The 23521-nt window shown below is 36.8% G+C and overlaps 1 protein-coding gene and 1 long non-coding RNA gene across 2 annotated transcripts in view; both read right to left on the bottom strand.

Annotated features, from left to right (window-relative positions):
* The window catches only part of LOC307163812 (uncharacterized protein), a 213468-nt gene that overhangs the window by 57651 nt on the left and 132296 nt on the right, over positions 1 to 23521 (bottom strand). The gene's annotated exons all lie outside the window — the stretch shown is intronic.
* LOC307169287 lies at positions 11042 to 11616 on the bottom strand. The gene is made up of 3 exons (XR_013823080.1): positions 11577 to 11616; positions 11339 to 11450; positions 11042 to 11271 (listed from the first exon to the last, which is right to left on the bottom strand). It is a non-coding gene; the product is annotated as an uncharacterized lncRNA (long non-coding RNA).

Raw genomic sequence — 23521 nt, 5'->3', positions numbered from 1 at the left:
CATGCTTCATATATGCTTCAAATATGAAGAAATGTACAGATCTGGCCTTTAAAAACGCGCGTTTTCTCCCGCGGCATTCGGCAATTCGTCTCGTAGAGTCTCGCAGAATTCTGCAAGTGCTTCGGGGGGGCCTACTTAAAAAAATCCCTCAATGTGTTTCGCTTCACAGAATATCCACCAGGTGGCGCATAAAAAACAACTTTACATTAGATTTTTTATTTTACTTCACATTACGTCATGATTGTGAGAAAACATCCACAATAAAATATAAATTATAAATAGTAATAGACACAAATATTTACAGTAGGCTACTGTATTATACAGACATTTGAAAATATTTGTAAATGCAAAAGGTTCATTAAGACAAGAAGGGGTATTGGACAACGTTTACGAATTTTTATATGCTTTGTCATTGCTGTGGTTTCCAGGAGATGAGTGCATGCAGAATATTTAACATTGCTTTTATTAAAACAGCAAAGTGACGTTCTTGCCAGCGCATAACTTTTTTGTACAACTATTAAGATGATTGTGCATGCAATGCGCATTTATACTAAGCGCAACAGAGAATTTAGTGTGAGCATAATGCACGTGGCTCTGCCTGTAAAAACCCAGCAGTATTTTTTATATATATATACACAAAATCATCCTAACATAATGCAAGGCTTAAATAATGCGACTTACCCAGATTCTTAATTCGTGCAGATATTTCTTGTGTGATTGTTCTTGGGCAGATATTTCTTGTGAGGTAATGTCGCAGCACAACGCGTAGCATACGTTGGGCGCATCTGATTTGCCATTAAATTATTAATAAATATTTTAATTAAACTGTCTTAATGCATTAAGCATAAAGATTTTTCCACGTTAGTCTCAGAATGTCCGGGGTTGGCTTGAGGTCTTGCCGACAGTTTGTAAATATTCTAAATATTCATATTCACAAAATCCATATAAAGGGTGATCAACAGTTATGACTTCTAAAATAAAATAAAAATGACCAGATAAGAGGTATCTGATTGACAGTTTGACAGATGTTGTTTTAAAAAAATAATTACAACATTATGGGGAAGTGGTATTAAATATTCGGTAACACATAGCCTAATACAATTATTTTAATTATGCATTTTGTTCAGTTTTGCTTTTACGAAATGTTCCCTGTTTTTTATAATTAATTTAACCTGAGATGTGCGTTATATCTTTTGGATCATTCTTTGTGTTGTCGAATTTTGACACAGTTTCATTACTTGTTCATAATAATTTGATTCATAATTATGTCATTTTTTTCTAAAAGTAAAAAAACTAAAAGTTTTTCTAAAAGCAATATTCTAAAGAGATACAAAGATAGTGTACGTGTACCCACCAGATTTCGTCATGAGTCATTTTGTACCCACTACTTTTAACCGTTTTGGTTATGAGGAGCAATATGAGAGAAAAAATTTGTAATCATTGTCTGACACACAAAAAAAATATATATATAATATTCATTTTATTTTAGTTTTCGTGTTCGCATTTATGAGGGAAAAAACAACGTGTCAGTTTACGGTTATGGACGTGAGCGCTCTAAAAGCGGCACTACAAGACTGCTTTAAAACTTTCACAGAGACCTCAAACAGAACAGCTGCCTTTCTTTAAATTGAATTTCGTTTTGTATTAATTATGTCTTAATTTTAATCAATGTTTCGTGAACCAATTGCCTGGATTTAAGAAGTAAATATAGCAGACAATCACGACATTGGAGGCCCCGGCGATATCTCATAAATGAACCGAAACTCAGCATGTAATGAACATTCACATTTTCAGTGTATTTAGACACATTTAGACGCATTCATAATCAGTGACGGACTGGCCATTGGGCAATGTGGGCAAATGCCACTGCGGCCGCCTCATCTCATCACTTGTTGTGGCCGCATCACAAACAAATAAATAGGCTAAATAAAGCGAGGAAGCGGCCGCCTATTGGCGCAATGGCTGCAAGCGGCAGCACCACCAGCGGCTCGCTCGCCGCTCATCACAACTTGTGGCGCACAACCATATAAAAAGGCTAAATAAATAAATAAAGCGGAGATGCGGCCGCCTTTTGGCGGATTGGCCGCCCGCAACCGGCAGCACAGCCAGCGGCTCGCTCGGCGCTCATCACAACCATATAAAAAGGCTAAATAAATAAATAAAGCGGAGTGTCTGCAACAATAGGCCGTCGCAAATCAACAGACTAAGTATATGAACTGACAAAATGTAAAAACGTGTACCTTGAATGCAATGTAATTCGCTTTGGATAAAAGCGTCTGCCAAATGCATAAATGTAAATGTAGGCTAAATGTAAATATGAATAAAATAATAATAAATTAAGCGGAGCTGCAAGCGGCCACAAAAAAACAAGGAAAAAAGCAAACAAACAAACACCACGGCCTATCTCTGAAAAATAATAGCCCTATGAACTAAATAATAATAATGACTTTTTATTTCTATTCCTGTGAAGGACAAATAGCCTAAATGTATGTAATCTCTCTATTTATAAGGTATTTTGAATGTTTTTAGTCAGTGGAATTTCTCGCGATCATTGACCTGATGAGAATGTAATGTTATGTTTCTTTGTTGGTTGCAGATGACTTGAGAAGACAAATGTGGCCTCTCTGCTAAAATTGCCAGGGCCTCTTTTTGGTGCCAGTCCGCCACTGTTCATAATCATTACTTTTACCGGTTCTTTGTGGCAAGCTTTAATGCGTGCGGTCGTGCGCTTGAGTGCGGCTATATTATAGTAAATGCTCATTACTTAAAACAAAGCATAAGCCTCTTCCTGGCATGCAATTGAATCTACAATGTCAGTTGGTTATATCAACATATGTCAAATTAAGTTACGCGATATCAACAAATTAAGCTATAAACATTAATTTGAAATAACTTAAAGCGTATGTATAGTAGATTTGCTTAAATAGCATTTAAACAAAGGAACTGCAAGGGATTAAAACCCCAACCACACGCTGGTGAAAACTGGAAAAACCGGTTTTCTTTTGATTCCCTGAGAGGAGATCGATTAGCATTGGGGGTTGAATCGGCAGACCTGGGGGGTGGGTGGTTGTACTTTCTTGACTCTGTGCAATTGTTAGCAGCTAAAACAAGCAGCTAAAACAAAGACTGTGCAATTAATTACATTTTGGAAATAACTTTCTTAATGTCGTTTTATTTAGCCTATACACTGCAAAAATTTTTTTTTTTTTTTTGAATTTGTAAGTATTAAATATGTTTTACAAACAATTGGTTTACAAACTCTTGGAGGTTTGTGGTTACCATCATTCAGAAGAGTGGTGCTTGTGTTTAGACTTATGTTTTACGTGATTAAATCAGGAAGATTATATTGGTTTCTGTCCACGAAGACGCATTTAAGACTATTTAATCAGGAAATGGAGGCACCGGCGCGATATAACTTGCATTGCTCGTGAACTGAGCTCGTCTCATAAATGAACCGAAACTCAGAAATGTATCTAGAAAGCTTGAAATGTCCACTTTTAAACAAAACAATTCAAAACGAAAAGAAACAGACAACTCTCTTATGTAAGTGTGCATTTCTCTCTATAGGCACGTTCACAATATCTGCGAAGATGACGAGTCAGCATTGTCAACATCTTTGACTGACACATAAAACACTAGATTATTAGTAAACAATTAAAATGTCTCCTTGCTATACTTGACACATGATTACTTTTGCCAGTTCTTTGTGGCAAGCTTTATGCATCCGTTAACTATCGAATATCGTGACTCATATTTTGTACCAGACCATTTATGGTTGTTCATATTGTTCAACAAAGTTCTTGATAAAAAAAGAAAAGAAAAAAAGAAGCTACTGTACCTAATATTATTGTTGTATAGCGCGCAAGGTTCATGCGCATGCTTTAAGTCTTCTACGTTTTTAGTATACTGTGGCAGAATTACAGTGCCTGGTCTGGTATGTATAGCCTACTAGGCTACATCGTTTTAAAATCGGTTTCAGTGGTTTCGTGTGTACGCAGATATTTCTTGAGACGACGCCATGTTTTTATGTTTTTATGCACTTTTACTCTTTTAGTTTTGTTGCAATTTCACCAAAAGCTTATAATTAGGAAATACACACAACACGCTAAACTTATATTCTCTATTAGGCCTATGTTAAAAATGTTGTAAAAAATACGTATTATTCTTATATAATAAGAATAACAGTAATGTACATTTATATTGCACTCGAAATGATTTAGATATGGAAAGAGGAATTCTTCTCAACTACCACCAATAAAGTTTTAAAATTCTTCTTTAGAAAATATTATATTTTGATGATTCTGCAAGTTCAGCAGACAGTGAGGTTCGGGTTTGTTCCGATCAGAGCTCGTGAGTGGAGAGCGCATTTCTGAATATTCCGCTCCGCTATTCATTCCGGTCGCTCGCTCAACACAGATGTCATGTTGCCTGGTTCGAAAATATGTGGAATAAGGGCTGCTTTCGACTAAAAGTTTTTTTGTTTTTTTTTTCTAGTCGACTAGTATACTAGGCTAGTTGTTCATTTAAGTAATTCATGGACAAATCGCCCCTTTATATTAATTTAATTAGCCTACTTATATGGATCATGAGTGTTAACGTAATATGGCCGCACTGCGCACGACCGCACATAAACGGACGCATAAAGCTTGCCACAAAGAACCGGTAAAAGTAATGATTATGAATGCGTCTAAATGTGTCTAAATACACTGTAAATGTGAATGTTCATTACACGCTGAGTTTCGGTTCATTTATGAGATATCGCCGGGGCCTCCAATGTCGTGATTGTCTGCTATATTTACTTCTTAAATCCAGGCAAATGGTTCACGAAACACTGATTAAAATTAAGATATAATTAATACAAAACGAAATTCGATTTAAAGAAAGGCAGCTGTTCTGTTTGAGGTCTCTGTGAAAGTTTTAAAGCAGTCTTTTAGTGCCGCTTTTAGAGCGCACACATCCATAACCGTAAACTGACACGTTGTTTTTTCCCTCATAAATGCGAACACGAAAACTAAAATAAAATGAATATTATAATTTTTTTTTTGTTGTGTCAGACAATGATTACAAAAAAATTTCTCTCATATTGCTCCTCATAACCACTGAAAACGGTCAACGGAAGTTAAAAGTAGTGGGTACAAAATGACTCATGACGAAATCTGGTGGCATACACTGTCTTTGTATCTCTTTAGAATATTGCTTTTAGAAAATCTTTTAGTTTTTTTTTACTTTCAGAAAAAAATGACATAATTATGAATCAAATTATTATGAACATATAATGAAACTGTGTCAAAAATCGACAACACAAAGAATGATCAAAAGGCGATATAACGCACATCTCAGGTTAAATTAATTAAGCTCCTCATAACCACTGAAAACGGTCAATAGAACCCAAAGTCAAATTATTATGGACTGAAGTTAAAAGTGGTGGGTACAAAATGACTCATGACGAAATCTGGTGGGTGCATACCCACCGTCCCCACCGAAATCGACGCCTATAAGGGAAACATGATAATATAAAAAGTACTGTACAGTAATGCAGAAAAGCGCATTACAACCATGTTAAAACTATTTAAAACGTTAAGATGCAAAAATGAACTAAATGTAAAATTAGATAATGATAATGCGCAAATGATCTCGGTCTCTTCAAAGGTCTTCGCAAATTATTGTGTTATAAGACTACATCACGTCTCTTCTACTGTAAGTACACAGAAAAAAAAATAAGACAAATGATGCGCGTTTGAGTCAGATTTTTATGAAGAATATGTGACTGTTTATGTAACTGGCAAAAGAAAACATTGTATTCGTCATACTTCGTCAACTCAGTATGGCCACATGAAACTCGACTGCCATCTACAGGTTTTATTATTTACTGCGTCCAATATCTAATCCCCCTTCTGCACGATCCCGCAGAATTTCGGAAGTGCTCGCAGCATTCTTCTCTCTGAGACGCGCATTTTTAAAGGCCACATCTGTATATATCATCAGTAAACATTGATTTTGTGATCATTCACTTAAATAAAAAACCTCTCTGGTTTTATTTGGTTCGAAAAATCACAACTGAATCCACCCTTCTGATGGGATCAGGATAATCCTGTTTTTTGGATCAAATAGATCCCAAACCGAGTTCAAAGTTCTGAAAAACCCAAAGGGCAGGTTTGATCCAGATCAAATTTAAGATCGGATTACATGATCTGATCTTAGGCTACGTTCACACTGCAGGGCTTAATGCTCAATTCCGATTTTTTGAAAAAATTCGATTTTTTTGCAAGGCCGTTCACATTTCCAATTAAATGCGACCTTTTGTGATCTCCTGTGTGAACGTGAAATGACCCAGAAGTGACCCGCATGCGCAGAAGAGTACTCAACGGTCAACGACGTCACTTGTTGTTTGCGGAAGTAGCTAAACTTTAACCAGAGCCCGTCTCTGCTTTAACTAACTGTGATTCTCTCACTCACACACACACACACGCACACACACGAGCGCACGCAGCGACCGTTACACAAGAGCCAGAGTGCAGCCGCTGACCTATCTAATATCAGATTCATCACAAATAAGTTAACATAACGTATAATGGCCGTGGGCTTTTTTTTTTTTTTTTTTTTTTTAATTAACGGGCTCGTCGAGGTCGACCCGTTCGGCAGATTTACCTCAGCTCGACGAATATGCAGTCCGTTTTCAAACCGACGACTACTTCAATGCAGAATTATGACGTTTTTCGCGTATCAATGACGTGCGGGTCGGATACATGCGACCTGGCCGTTCAGACTGAAGTCGCATTTCAAAAGATCGGATATGTATCGGATTTGGGACCACATACCCAAGTGGCCTGGGTCGCATTTGAAAAGATCGGATCTGTGTCGTTCAGACTGGCATGAAAAGATCAGATACAGGTCGCATAGGGGCAAAAAAATCGGAATTGGGTCGTTTCAGCCTGCAGTGTGAACGTAGCCTTAGTTCAGAATCCCTCTTTTGCTTTTGAAAAACCCATTTCCAAGATTTGATCCAATCCGTGATCCGAAATCCCACTGGATTACTTTTGAAAAACTGGGCCCAGGGGATACACGTGCATTTGTTGACAAGCTGATACCCCTGAATGTTCTCATGTCTTGCACAGACTGCTTGCGTTGCGTGTGAAATGTCTTCATCCCAGGTACAGTGGCATATATTTCAGCATGTCATATGAATATAATTTCATGGGTTTTTTTTTTTTTTTTTTCAAACGCCAAAATATTGCCTAGCTCACATTTACAAGCCAACATCATTATAGTAGCCTATTGGATACTGTTTTACAGAATGCTAATTCAATTCAATGTTTGTGTGGTGGGTAATAGCCATATATCGTCAATATTATAATATCAAGCTACCATAGATGCATCTGCAAAGTTGAAAAATCGATTTGCATTATAGCCTGAGGCAAGACACTTTCACCAGAAAAATAAATAAACAAACATGACTATCAGCCTGTAGTCATTAGGCTAGTTAGCCTAAAAGATGATTTTGTCCATCTAATCATGTATTATTTACTTGCAAGAATGTAGCCCCTACCAAACTTGTACATGCCGTTTAGACATAGGCTTATTTACTTCTGACTTTTTTTTTGTCCGTTGCTGCTTTGGCCATGGGGCTGTTTACACCTGGGGGCTGTTCCATAAAAGCCGCTTAGAAAAGCGGGGATTAAAGTCCAAAACCGGACTTGAATGAGCCGAGCTAAACATCCGCGCTTAAATTGGTTCCATAACAGTAAGTTGAGGATCATGTGATCTTACTAATTTGAGTCAGGTTTAAATAGTCTAGATAATTGCGCGTGCACGCCATTGTTTAAAAGTCCTGAAAAGTCGAGCATGGGTCAATCGATTTACTGTGGGCTACCATGGCAACAAAAGGAAAAGATAGAGCAGCGATGTTCACGGCAACGGAACAGCGTTTGCTATTGGAAACATATGAAGAATTGAAAGATGTCATCACCAAAAAAGGCAATACAGCGGCAATAAATAAAGCAAGAGAGAAAGGTTGGCAGGAAATTGCTGATCGTCTCAATGCGTAAGTAGCGGTGTAAACTATTTAAAATACTTTATCAACATTGAATGTGTGTCACACAATACATTGCAAAGTTTGTGTGTGAATAACAGTAACGTTAATTGCTTTCACGCAGCAGCAACTTAAGTGAAGGAAAAAGAACCTGGCAGCAGGTGAAAATAAAATATAAAAATATAGTTCAGAATGGTAAGTAAATCTAATGGTATGTACATATGTAATCAATGCCAGCTTGAAGTTACAACTATTCAGTTTTTTTTTTAGTTTTTTTTTTATTGCAGCGACCAAAAAGAAGACTGAGGTTGTTGTCACTGGGGGAGGGCCACCACCAGCCAGCTTCACTCCTGCAGAGGAGCTGGCTTTGGAAATTAATAAAGGGAGGCCCGTCTCTTAATTCAATAATGACCCAGCCAGCACAGCCATGTGGGGCCCAAATGGGTTTGACCTGGGCTATCTAACTGGGACCCAGCCAGTTTTGTCCTCGGTTTCCATGTTGGCCCCACATGGGTTTGCCCAGATGAAATGAACACTGCTTAGTATGCACAGTACAGGCTGTTTAATGTAACACTTAATCAGTGTTGGAGGTAATGAGATAATTAAGTGATTGAATAATGATTGTGCATTAATGATGAACACCTGCTGTTAACAAGCAGAATCACTGAAGGAAAGAGAAACACAAGAACTACGTCCAGCCACTGCCTTGGATGAAATCAACTGAAGATAAAATACATTACATCTCTCAAGATCTGATTAAACAACTCCACAAACAGCATTACCAGCTTCACTTATTACTAACCAGACTGACTTTATTTCTGTCAGACGTCTACAGAAAAGAATTAAGAAGAGGTTTAGATGTTGATTACTTATTTGAAAGTAATAGTTTGATTTGATGTTACCATTGTGGCGATCCGTGTGTGCTTTAGTCAGGCTCTTGAGTTTTTAACATTAGTTTTTCTCTGGCAGCTGTGTCTGTTTGTTATGGTGAGAACAGCAAGAGAAAATATAATCAGATGCTGTAAGCTGATTGATGATAAGAATATACTCATCATATAGTGGCTTAACTCATTGATTATTTTTGAGGTTCATACGGTAGTATGTTATTCATTTTGTTTTATTGTTGTGATTCTACAACAAGAGAATAATAGAATTTAATCAGAACGTCAAATTATTTTTAAAACTCCATTTACATATTTTGGGCTCCTCCTAATCTTACTCACACACAGACATCAAGAATCAACATATGAATCTCAACAATGGTGACATGCTTCATGCTGCAATGCATTCTGGGAGCCATGGATAAGTTTTGTATGATGCACCCAGAATGCATTGCAGCATGAAGCATGTCACCATTGTTGAGATTCATATGCTGATTCTTGATGTCTCTGTGCAAGTGAAACTTTCTGTAGTCCAACATGTGTAAATGGTGTTTTAAAAATCATTTGATGTTCTGATTAAACTGTGCTGGATCTCTTGCTGTAGAATCACAACAATAAAACAAAATGAATAACATACTACCCGTATGAACCTCAAAAATAATCAATGAGTTAAGCCACTATATGATGAGTATATTCTTATCATCAATCAGCTTACAGCATCTGATCATATTTTCTCTTGCTGTTCTCGCCATAACAAACAGACACAGCTGCCAGAGAAAAACTAATGTTAAAAAGTCAAGAGCCTGACTAAAGCACACACCGATCGCCACAATGGTAACATCAAATCAAACTATTACTTTCAAAAAAGTAATCAACATCTAAACCTCTTCTTAATTCTTTTCGTTAGATGTCTGACATAAATAAAGTCAGTCTGGTTTGTAATAAGTGAAGCTGGTAATGCTGTTTGTGGAGTTGTTTAATCAGATCTTGAGAGATGTAATGTATTTTATCTTCAGTTGATTTCATCCAAGGCAGTGGCTGGAAGTAGTTCTTGTGTTTCTCTTTCCTTCAGTGATTCTGCTTGTTAACAGCAGGTGTTCATCATTAATGCACAATCATTATTCAATCACTTAATTATCTCATTACCTCCAACACTGATTAAGTGTTACATTTAACAGCCTGTACTGTGCACACTAAGCAGTGTTCATTTCATCTGGGCAAACCCATGTGGGGCCAACATGGAAACCGAGGACAAAACTGGCTGGGTCCCAGTTAGATAGCCCAGGTCAAACCCATTTGGGCCCCACATGGCTGTGCTGGCTGGGGAGTGGGGTCATTAGGCTTGTTTAGACCCAATCAAGCTAATTGTAATCACAGGGTGGGTCAGTTGATTGTAAGGCCTACATATCTCTGTATCAAATGTGCTTTACCATTTGCCTGAAGAAGACCCAGTAGGGTCGAAACGTTGCTTTTTTTTATTAAAATATGGGAGTAAGCAGTGTTGCGGACATTTCAATCTTTTCTATTCAGTAGTCCTTTTTGTCCAGCACCTGCCAGATGTTGGGATGTGCACACAATAATCTCAACAAAAGAGTATTCAATGAAATAACTTAAATCTATGTTGTTACAGAACCCAGAAAACATAAAAGGAGTGTATAAACGCTACCTCCTTAAACAAATGGAAGTGATTGATATCGACATCCAGTATAAAAAATTGAAGATGAGGAAGTTGGAGCTGGAAATTCAACAGCTACAGAAAAATGCAAGTAGAACTACCATTTTTAAAAAAGGAAAAGAAAAAAAAAACATTACCTTTTTGATCACTTTCCACAACATTTATTTGTGTGTTTTCACCCCTAACAGGCAGATTCACTCTGAATAAAGACAAATCACATTAAATACTTTGACTTCTGTGTGTTTGTTCAACTAAGGAGAAAGTTGAGGGGCCAGTGGAAAATTTTAAAGGCTACACATGGTTTAGACCATATTAAGCAAAATAATTATTTGCATATGTGTCTCGTATAAGTCTGCCTGTTTCGTTTTCTTCCAATACTGCTTCATTGCCCCAGTCTTCCTCTTCAACAATCCTTGGTTGTCTCTCTCTCCTCAGACAAGCAATGTTATGGAGCACTACACAAGCAACTACAATGTCACATGCCCTAGGTAGAGTCACTCTGAGGTGCTTCAGGCACTGAAACCTTGACTTTATCAGCCCAAATGCCATCTCTATACGACCTCTTGTGCGTGCATGGGCAATGTTGTAGTGGTGCTGTGCCTCTGTCTGGGGCTCCTGATAGGGAGTCAAGAGGTAAGGCAGGCATGGGTATCCCTTGTCTCCCAGCAAAACTCCTGAGAATTCTCCTGCATAGACAGAATGAATAGATATATAATGTAGTTTTTTTGCGATTTTAAGTGATTACTAGCATACCTCTTGCTAGTTGCTGGTAGAGAGATGAGGCTCTAAAGATTCTGGAGTCATGCACAGAGCCTGGCCATTTGGCCTCTACATTCGTGATGATGCAATCTGCATCACTAATCATCTAAAATAAATTAAACCTGTAGGTCACTACATTTTAATTGCAATGAACTAAACACTGGTGCCCAGCTTAGTACAGAACACTCAGTGCTAGAGCATAGCCTTCAATATCATCTCAGTGGGACCGTACCTGTACATTGATGCTGTGTACTTATTTCCTATTCACAAAGTCAGCTTCATGTGGACCAGATGGACACTTAATACGCACATGGGTGCAGTCCAATGCACCGATAACATTTGGGAAACCTAGGAAAATTATTTGTTTGTTTTAAATATGTCCCATGTAAAATCAACAGTCAAGAAATATTTCCATGTTTTATAGTTATTTGAACTTACCAGCTATTCAATAAAAGGCATGTTTAATGGTACGAATAGCTTTGTGGCCAGGGAATGTGATGAACACATTGAGTAGTCTTTTTAAAGAAAGGTACACAGTTCGTACAGAGCGGCAAACTGATGCTTTGCTGATATTCTCTGCATCTCCAACTGTGTACAAAAATGTTCCACTGGCAAAAAAGCGAAGTGCAATGCACACCGTCTGTGGGACTGTGAGCGCTCTGTTGCGGCGTGTATTATTTGCAATAGGGGCTTAGTAATCTACAAATATATGCAATCCCATCTCTTGAGAACCTATATCGCTCATACAGGTAGCTGTCATTAAAAGCCAATGGGTCTAACCTGTCTCTGAAAGTTCTCTCTCTCTGAAATGCCCTCCGCAAGACTATAGCTCCCTCATCCACCACCTCATCTATGAAAGGACACGCCATGGTTAAGTTTGGAAACGAGTTCAGCTCCCTATTTATATACTTTTAATTAATTACCAAACTCATTAACCAAACTCACCAATTAAACACACAAGTTTTGAACATTTCTTAGTGTATTTATACCTTATAATTTCTTACATTTATTAGTAAAGTACATTTCCTTATTTATTTATTTATTTATTTATTTAATTTTTTTTATTTATTAATAGTGGTTAAGTCAAATAAAATTACATTGAAATACCAGCAGGTGAGTATAAATGGTATGCTCGTTAAGCCTGAACTCAGACTTAGCCTGACAGTTAGCCTGCCCTGGACCAGGCTAGTTTCCCAGCATAAGTTGCCGGGGTAACTGAGTTTGAACTTTTTTAAGTTTGATTTATGAAAAATAATCTACCAAAAATAAGCCTGACTAACCGAAATAAGCCTGGCTTATACTCTAATCTTGGTTTATGGAACAGCCCCCTGGCCACTTCATGCGTTTTCTCAGATCGGATAGCTATCTGATTTATCAAAACGATTCCATTTACACCTGGTCACATAAATGTGTTTTTGCGAAACGTATTTAAATCCGATCTTCAATTCCCGCGCTATATGCAGATTTAATGGAGTGCATGTCACGAAAGCAACAGATATGAGCTGCATTTTATTGATCATCAGCTAAAATTTCTAAATCAAAGACCACAATAAGAGGGAGCGGCAACAGCCCTGGTAAGATCATTTCATTTCTTTACTTTTAATGATGATGATTGTGTGTTAAGCGTCTGCGATTTACTTTCCCTTTGATTTGCGATAGTTCGCACGTTGGCTTGATGAAGAGATGCTCAGCTGCTCATCTGCGGCGATGCGTGTTCCAGTAGCGTCGTCATATCTGGCTATAACATTAACATATAGCCTATAACACGCTCTCACACGTTTATTTATTTATTTATTTATTTTTAGCATTTTTGGGAGGAGTACAATTTACATATGTGGTTTCAACAACCAGATGCATTTACACTTGTCCAGTTTCGTCTGGAATGCGTCTCAGACCTCCTCCTGAAGTGGTTTGAGGGATCGGATTCAAATGCGTTTCGGAGGGCATTTACACCTGGTCTCTTCACGATCAGATAGCTATCCCATCTGAGAAAATGCATGAAGTGGCCAGGTGTAAATAGCCCCCATGACAAAAACATACTCACGAAAGCCGAAAACAAACGCTGGTTGGCCTCTCACGTCCAAATTTGAGGAAGTGGTGGGTGTAGGATTATCCTTGAACAGTCCAGTTCATATTAACCCAACACCACATTCCACAGTTCGGAACGATTCCCCAGTGAATCATTAGTAAGTCATAAAACACAGTCATGGTGCCGAGATGGCTAAAGGAGATGTCACCCCCCTTTTCCCTTGTTGTGTGTGTCTAATCTCAAACCAGCGATGCCAGGACAGCAGGAAAAGATTCCTCTTTGTTCCACAAACTTAAGACCAAATGGCCAAGAACCCTGTGGTGACCCCAATGCATAAATCCACAGCCTTATCAGGAAACGAAGGATGCTAAAGCATTCTTATGGCCCAGAATCACCACAAACCCTAAACCAGGGGACACCCCCCTTTCTGCAGTTGTAAATTCCAGAGACTTTTGTCTCCAAAACCAATAGACTGAAATTAACCCACACAGCAAAAACTCCAGTGTTAAAAACACTCCTGGGAGTGTATATGAGTCCACACTCAAGAGTGTAAAGTGTTAAAATATGAGTGTTAAATTAACACTCAAGAGTGTTAAAGTTAATGAGCTAATTAAGTGATTAATTTAGTGATGATTGAGCATTATTGAAGACACCTGATGTTAACAAGCCGAATCACTGAAGGAGAAAATCACAAATTGTAAGCCACCGTTATGGTGATGGGTGTTTGATTTAGTCGGGCTCTTGACCCTTATACATTTACTTTAGATTTTGTTTGGCTGTTGTATCTTATAACTGCCAGATGAATAAAGAGAAAAAGTGATCTGATGGTGTTGGTTATATTATGACAATCATCATTTGAAATTGATCACTGAACTCATTAAGATCCTTATTTCTGACTTAGATTTATGTTGTTGATTACAGCATAACTGTGAATCTGCATAAATATCCAGAATTTTAGATATAATACAAAGGATTTCTTAAAAGTTGTTTTGAAAAAAAAAAAAAAAAAAAATCTTTCTTTTAGGCACACACAGACGTCAAGATTCAGTCTATGCATCTCAACAATGGTGACGAGCAGAATATTCAATTAGGAAAAGTAAATTACATAGACAATTCAGATCATAATTTATTCATACCGCAATGCATGATGGGAGCCATAAATGAGTTGTGATTGGTGGCAGCCACTGCAACATGCTTTATTATTGTCACCATTGTTGAGATTCACAGGCTGATTATTGATGTCTGTGTTTCTAAATAAATTCATTTGAAAGTCTTTTGATTAGAACAATGGTTATGAAATATTTTTGGATTATATGAAAAATACTGAAAATCATGTGCTGTAGAATCACAGAGCTGCTGTAAATAACAAGTTAAGCCATCTCAGTAAGTTTTGTTTTACGGATCACAACATGATTATGTCAAAACATAACCAACATCTTTAGATCACATTGTCTCTTTGTTCATCTGACTGTTATAAATCAATAACAGCAGACAAGCAAAATTTAAAATAAACATATAAGTGTCAAGAGCCCAACTAAAGCAAACACCCATCACCTTAATGGTAACTTACAATTAGTGATTTCCTCCTTCAGTGATTCTGCTTGTTAACATCAGGTGTCTTCAATAATGCTCAATCATCACTAAACTAATCACTTAATTATCTCATTAACTTTAACACTCTTGAGTGTTAATTTAACACTCATATTTTAACACTTTACACTTTTGAGTGTGGACTCATATACACTCCCAGGAGTGTTAATTTAACACTGGAGTTTTTGCTGTGCACTTGTGGTTTAATACAAACAACGATCTCAAAATTGCTTCCAATAAGCTGAATTGATCACCAGTATTTACCTCACATATATCTTAAGTATCATGTATATTTTATGTAACCTGTGGAGTTCTTTCTGTGTGTTTAACTTTCATTACAGCCTATTTGTAAGGTTTTCTACCTCAGTTATAGGAACTAATCACCAGAAGTTGCCTCATACATGTAATTAACATTCTCTGTAGTATGTATGCTGTATATTACTGAAGTTAATTTTGTGTGTTAAACACTTATCACAGCGAAATCCTTATTTAGTTCCACCTCCACTATGGGAAGTATATGTATTTTGGTACCTACTTGATGGGTAAATGATTTCTAGAATGTTGATATAAAGTAGATGTGTGTAGGATGCACCATATTTAAACTATTAAGTTTACTTATTAAAGCGTTTAACTAAACTCTCAGGAGTTTGGGCACACGTGATCATGTGGACTTTACGCTAATTACATGCAAGAACCGGAGAACGCCCCGTTCAAAACCCGTAGGTCCCGCCCAAGACAATATCTGATTGGCTGTCGCACTAGGAAGGACGGGTCAGATGGACACGCTTATAACCCAATGACAAGCAGTTATGAGTTGCTTTTTGCCTTGCTTTTTGCCTGCCTTGTGCCTCGCTTTTGCAGTGACTTTTGCTCTTGCTGACCTTTCCATCGTCCAGCGTGTATGCTTACATACTCTTCAAACCACCAAGAGCTCACGCAAAACTCATCAACTCTTCCGTAAGATCCTTCGTTGAACTTCTTCAAAGAAACCCCTCTCAGAGTCGCTCCAGACTCAGAGGAAACTCCGTTGCATAGCAACCCGCAATCCAGGAAATCCCGCGAACGAAGCGCCACCCGGCAAAGCCAACCAACCACTCACCATCGAGTGCTGTCCCTCAGAACGCATCATCGACCGACTGCCAGCCAATCAGCGCCAAAGAGATTCCCTCTCCAGCAACTTCGTCACAGGGAACGCACGCGCTCAGGAGCATCTAAACGCAAGTACACAATTCTCCTAATTCTGGCTGAAGTGAACTGGTGCAAATCTTATTAAGAAAACGAACTAAGATTGAAGTGCTAGTAGTTTGATTCTCTCAGGTTGCGGTCAAGAAATAGTGTCTAACGCTAGACATTTGGGACTCCATTCACCCTCCGTTAATAACATCACTCTCTGTCACTGTTTGAATGAATGTTTGTGTGTTTTTGTTAGTTTAGTTTGTGTGTATTAGAGTAGTTCAATAAAGTCTTGGTTGATTTTACATACAAGCGTCTTGTGCTGTGTGCTTACAAGTTACTGCCTTAAACTAAAAAGATTTTGCTACCTTGCTCATTAATCAGTTATCATAACTTTATGATATTATTACCGTAGGCCACGGGATAATATTCTGTCCAGAATTGATACAATACCCTAATCTTAACTTATCGGTGGACGAATAGTTGATAAAGTGTTAAATATTAATTCGGAATAATTTGCATAATAATTCGGTTCTTCCCTGTAATTCAATCCCCTTTGAGTTATATTGATCTTAATTCCCTTATGAATCTTACATGGGGGAAGTGACGTATGCCGTAAAGCAGTCGAATTTTGTAATTCTTTTTGTGCTCGGGTTACTACCCGAACCCCGAAGTTACATAGTGCCAGTAAAAGCGATACAGACCCCGTCAGGCTATGGCAGACGTGTCATTCAACCTATTGTAAGTCGATGTACCATCACAAGGGTCTTGGAAATATATTATGAAGGTTGAAAAGCTACATAGTGTTGCTTTAATGCCAGAGATATTATGACATTCCTAATTCAAAGTAAAATGTTGTTTCATCATCAGTCAGCATCTCCGGCTGCTGTATGGTTACATTGATCGGTGTGGTTCCCTATAAACATAACTCGTGGCCACCAGAAATAGATGTTGTTCTCTCAAAATATGAAGTCGTGGCCACGAGAAAAATATATTGTTCCCTCAACATATGATTGCGTGGCCACAACATGATGTCACCTCAACAAAATGATCTCGTGGCCACGATTTATCATCACGTTCCCATGACTTAATATGGCGTTCCCACTCATTAATATCTCGTGGCAACAACATATTATCACGTTCCCACGAGTTTAGGTGATTCTTAGACTATGGGCACTTTTATGTACTTTGGTCATATTTTTAAAAATACATACAATTTTGGACAAAATCCTCTTTCTTTTTCAAACTAACAATAAAACCTCCTTAAAAACTTTTTACTACCTTTCTATTATGATTTTTTCATACTTTTCAACCTCCTTATAGGTGCCAAAATCACTGTTTTATCCTTGTCGCACACCCAGACTTTTTAACTTCAACAATGAAAATACAGTTTAAAAGTATGACTTATCTGGTAACTATTAATATACCTAAATTAGGCACTAGTAAAATAATTGAAATACATTATAGTATTTAATGTGAGACCACCATCAATATTACTTTTTATACAAAATATAGTTGTCGCACAGTATTGGTGTCATTTCAACCACAACACTGTAATGTCCCTTTAAAAAGTTTGTGTGAAAGATTGTTTAGGTGGTTTCTATGGAAATGTTCAGAGACATCAGAGCACATGTTGGACATGGAGGCAATTAAAAAATTTCATCAAGAACAAAATAAGAAAAATCAAGGTAAATATTGTTTGATCAGTTCAGTTCATATATTTATTCTACGTCATTTCCAAACATGCCATACCTTCAAGGGTGTTTTTAAAAAGTTAAAAATTTTAAGTTAAATAAGAGTATTTTGCATGCATGAAATGCTGAGTATTAATTCAAAGCTGATCAGTGAAGCTATCTTCCATTTTTTCACAAAAAACTACAGAAATGTCATTTCCACCACACTGCCCTCTGTGGTGGAAATGACAGCATGTGGTGGAAATGACATTTATGATTACAAAGTACAATTGATATGGATTGCAAGAGTAGATTGACTTTGTGAATTGAGTTTACTGAGTGTGATGAGTTTAAGAGTTTTTCAAATAAATATTTCTCTAAATATTACTGTTTCTCTACATTCACGTTAATTCATTGTCATTTCCACCACCACCCTGTCATTTCCATCACCACACACATTTTTTAAAAACATTTAAAAAGTTCTCATCACACATTAAAAATGTATCCACAATTTACAAGATCATGCTCTACTTAATATAAAAATTCAAGTTATTTATTTTCTAATAAGCTCTTGCCCAAACCAATATTGAATTTCAGAGTGTGACAGGTGTACAGTTCATCATTTGGTCCTTAGGGCAGTCAATTTATCTCATTGACAAATGTATAATTATTGTACATTGTGGAAAAACTGATAAAACTAGTTACAAAAATGATCTTAGACAATTCTTGAGTGGCATAAGTTATTCTGTTTTTAAATAACAGCTGTATATAGAGATGTGGTGGAAATGACATTTGTTCATTGCAGGTCGGAAAAAATGTAAAATATTAACAATTTCTCTTGTAATCTAAGTTTGTCCTCTTACAGACCTTAAAACTAGACAAATTATTTAAACTTATGAGACTGTGTTACGTGACTTTTGAACAAGTTTTTTTTATTCAACTTCACAAGCCTAAAAGTGCCCCTAGTTGAAGAAACGCCCATTTATATGTTGTGGCCACGACAAAACTAAGTGAACCGAACATGTCCCCTCCCGGTCACCGTACTCCTCACCTCAGAAGACGACGCTGAAACTCAATGAGGGAAGAGACGGCGTGAGCGGTGACGTCATCGGCCGCCAGCGGTAAAAACGCGCCAAATACTGTTCATAACGACAAAACATTTTTGCTTGGAATTTCATAATTTAGTCTTTCAAATTGACTAATGAAAAGAATGTTTTTATTTTTATTATTTATTCATTATTTATTTATTTTTATCATCGATTATAAAGTGTCCTTAAATTGCACTATAGTCTACCTTTAAGCTCCGTTTTAATTGTTAACATTGATTATTCTTCTGTTTTTATTTATTCAATTTTTTATAGTTCTTATAGCCTAAATTGATAAATCAACATGATCACACAAAAAAAGTTAAAATTTTTTTAAAAAAAATTAAATTTCTTTTAAACTGGGTTGTTTAGAGTTCATAGCAAGTTTATAATTCAACTGTTAAAGCATGAAATAAGGTACCACAAATTAATGAATTTGAGCTTAATGTTGGTATATTATCAGTAAAATGTAATCATTAAAAAATGTGTAATCATTAAAAAAAATCAGCCACATATATCAATGTGATTCATAACCCACTAATGTTGTGCACTAGAGGGAGCCACAGGACTGCAAATTCTTCAAGATCTGAGTGTAAAGGTGCTGAATGTATTATTTATTATTTTATTTTTTTACTCTACTAAAGCATAAAAATAGCATAATATGTTTATAAAGCTTGGAAGAGCCAGGACATTTTTTAATATAACTCTGTGTTTGTCTGAAAGAAGAATGTCATACACACCTAGGATGACTTGAGGGTGAGTAAAGCATGGGCTAATTTTCACTGTTGGGAGAACTATCCCTTTAATACGCTTAAAACAGTGGAGATGATTGTGGACTTCAGGAGAAAAGCCCCAGCATCATTCCCACTCACCATCATGAACAGCATGAGTCTTTCAGCACCATCTCTCAGGACCTGAAGGAGGAGTTCCACATTCTCTATTGTCTATGTTATAGAGGTGAGGTATGTGCCATCTAAGTGGTTGCGGCAATGGGGACTACAAACCAAGATGGCCACCTGGTCCCGGGCTACAGTTACCAGGGACACAGCTGTTGCGAGTGAATGAGAAAAGCTGTTAATGAGCTGAGGATAGAGAGAGTGGCTGTTTTTTTGTTAGAAAGCATAAAGAGAAGCTGTTAAAGTGTTTTGATTAAAAAGTGTTGGAGTTTTGAGTTGATTATTATAAAGAAACCAGAGACTTGATCTCTGCCTGGACTCGATCAGTGAAGCAACCCACACTTTGGTGATAGCCTACCTCACATGATGCCACAGTGGATACAGGCAATAAGACGTGAAGCATCCGCTGGAAGAATGGGTTAATTGTGGGATCCTGACACTCAGTATGCACTAAAAATACACTACGTGTGCAGTAAACATTTTGTCACTTAGTCAAATGTCAGTTTTATATATTATATTTCTGTAAGCTAAGCTATACTGGTCGCTGATTACGTTCCCCTCAGTGGCCGTGGTTCTCAGAGTAATATGATACGTTACGCGCTATCTCAGTATCCACTTTTGTCCTTAAACGCTTGTTTTTTGGGGGTCAACAGCTTATAAAAACTTGTTTCTAGGCTTTTCTAGCTTGTTTTCTGTACACCTTGTCACATAGCAGCTTTTAGACATTGGTTTTTGTTATAAGTCAAAAGCTTCAGGCAACACAAAGTCAATGGAGACGGTTGGTCTAAATGCGCTCTGTTTCTATTTCAATTCTTTCTGTGAACAGTGTGTTTGAAAACTCTATCAATAGATAGCCTAGTAGGGAGTTAATCATTTTACTGGAAAAATACACAAGAAAATGGACTCTTTGTAAAAAAAAATTAATTTGTTTATTTTGGTCCATAGGGTTAGAAAAGACAAAAACAGAATAAAAGCTCAAAACAAACTGTAGGCCTATATATATATATATATAATCATATAATATATGTGATCAAAACAACTCGCAGTGACCCAAAAGGAGTAGACAGAAGCTTTGCTTATTACACATACTGTACATTACAGCCTCAATTCAGTCTTTTTTTCCACCATTAATCATATTAAACAACACAATACGGCCATTCAACTTTAACAAAAATGTAAAGAATAACCTTCCTTTAACATAAATGTATTAATTCTATTATTTAATTTTTCTGTGAACCTTGGATGATTCATGTACATTTGTATGTCTGATACGTTTTCATACATAATATTTTGTGCAGTTTGGATGCTGTCGACAGATATTTTACATTTCAATGTCTGTTTCAGTGGTTCTTTGGGCTTCCAAATTATAAAAACACAGACGTTGTACAAACAGTACAAAATGTTATGTATGAAGAAAAAAAACTAACATTAAAATAAGCTAAAACAACAAAAAAAATCAGCAATTTTTAAAATTGTTTTGGAAACAATCCTGGAAACCAGAATATACAAGATTTAAAAGAGGGATTTTCTAGACCTGGAAAAGTCATGTAAATTAAAAAATCTTTCTAGTTATGCCAAGGCCTAAAATAATTAATTGGGCAGACATTGTGAGAAACTGTGTGTTTATTTTCCCATGTGTGTAAAATGAGCTGTGCAACTTAAAGTTATGTAAAAAATATATATTTTTTTAAATATGCAAATAGAACTATGGCTTTCTCAATTCTCAATGTCTAAAACCAGTATGGTCAAACTAACACACATGTGTTTCTGCCTAATTGTTGTCTTTTGTTCTAGCGCTTCCAGAACTGTTTTAATAACCTTTGGTAAAGTTTTAATTTAGCAATGTGAAACTAGTGTGACTACATGTTTTCAGGAGTATTTTTCAGAGCGGTGAACTCACTGTTGAGGTTTGGAAGAGTTTATTAGTTTATTAGAGAAACACATGTGGTTAATGAAGAAAGAAAGAAGAGGAACTGACATCTTAACCCACACAGAACTGGTCATCTCAGCCTCAATTTTGAGAGAATATTGCAATATTCATAAGGTTATTAATTCTATTATGTACAAAATACCTGTTTGTATGTACTTATGGGACTAAATAAGAAGTACATTTTAAAATGTTTTATCTTATTCAGCATTCAATAAAAGGTACCAGACTAATACTTGTATTTATCCATTAAATAAGTTATTTTTGTTTTACCAGGTTCAGTCCAAACTGGGTTCAGAGATGACCAGTTCTCTGTGGGTTAAGATGTCAGTTCCTCTTCTTTCTTTCTTCATTAACCATGTGTGTTTCTCTAAAAACATGTGTGGTTAAACTAACTGAGTTCTCACACTCAGCCGTCACATTTCCAAACCTCAACAGCGAGTTCATGTTCCTATGTGAAAACATGAACCACCCATGAACACACTCTCAACATGTTTAGCCCAGGGATGCAAGACCATGATTGTGGCCATCAATGATGACAGGAAACGAACGCATCCACAAACAATAATGCTTGCAATATTAATACCGTATATACCCGAATATAAGACGAGGTTTTTGTCCTAAAAATAGGCTGAAAAATGGGGGGGGTCATCTTATATTCAGGGTCATCTTATATTCGGGTATATACAGTAATGTTATTTATGCGATAATGTACAAATAACTGTTTTTATGTACTTATAGGACTGAATAATAAGGACTTTTTTTTTTGTCTTATTCAGCATCCAATAAAATGTACCAGACAAATACTTGTATTTATCCATTACATAAGTTATTTTTGTTTGACCAGGTTCAGTCCAAACTGGGTTCAGAGATGATCAGTTCTGTGTGCGTTAAAGGAACACTCCACCGTTTTTTGAAATAGGGCTTATTCACCTTCTTTCCTACATTTAGATAGGTGGGCAAATGCATTTTTGTCTTGGAAGTAATAATTATGTGGGATTTCATGTGTTGCGTGATATCTCTGCGCCCAAGTAGCAGTGCTTCGCCTGTGCTTCACCCCAATATAGTCCCAAGTCAATATCTGCCTAGGAAATCGCCTAGTGTTAATCTGCATCGCTATTTGTACTCGTTGTGAATACGCAGGCCATGAGAAGTAATTAGGTGTTTTTTTATTTATTTTTATCACTTTTACTCACGACATGCTAGCTGTCAACAAATGATTCCATTCATTATGCTAAGCTAAGCTAGCGCCGACCCTGTCAAACTAAAACAATGCATGCACTGAGACAGAAATGCATTGACATTGGATGCATTGGAGTGTTCCTTTAAGATGTCTGTTCCTCTTCTTTCTTTCTTCTTTAACCACATGTGTTTCTCTAATAAACTAATAAACTCTTCCAAACTCAACAGTGAGTTTATCGCTCTGAAAATACTCCTGAATATATGTAGTCACACTAGTTCCACATTGCTAAATTAAAACTAGACCAAAGGTTATTAAAACAGTTCTGGAAGCGCTAGAACTCAAAGCCAGAACACAAAGACGACAAAAGACAACAATCTGTTACAGTTTGTTTGTTAACATGTAAAAGACATTGAAAGTATTAACAATGAATGAACCCATTATGATTGAGTTATATTAGACTGATATTCATAAAGTTGACTGCAGTTCTCCTGAGCTCCAGCTTTTGCTCCTCTGATGGAAGTATAAGTCACTTTATCATCACAGCGAACCTGAATGAACATCACAGTTGTTTCAACCCTCGATTATTACAGCATGTTGTTTGAGCTCAATTCATGAAGAACT

The sequence above is a fragment of the Squalius cephalus genome (genome assembly GCF_949319135.1).
Source record: "Squalius cephalus genome assembly, chromosome: 1".
NCBI classification, from domain to species: Eukaryota; Metazoa; Chordata; class Actinopteri; order Cypriniformes; family Leuciscidae; genus Squalius; species Squalius cephalus.
The sequence above is the reverse complement of the archived record's forward strand: the minus strand, read 5'-3'. Positions and strand labels throughout refer to the sequence as shown.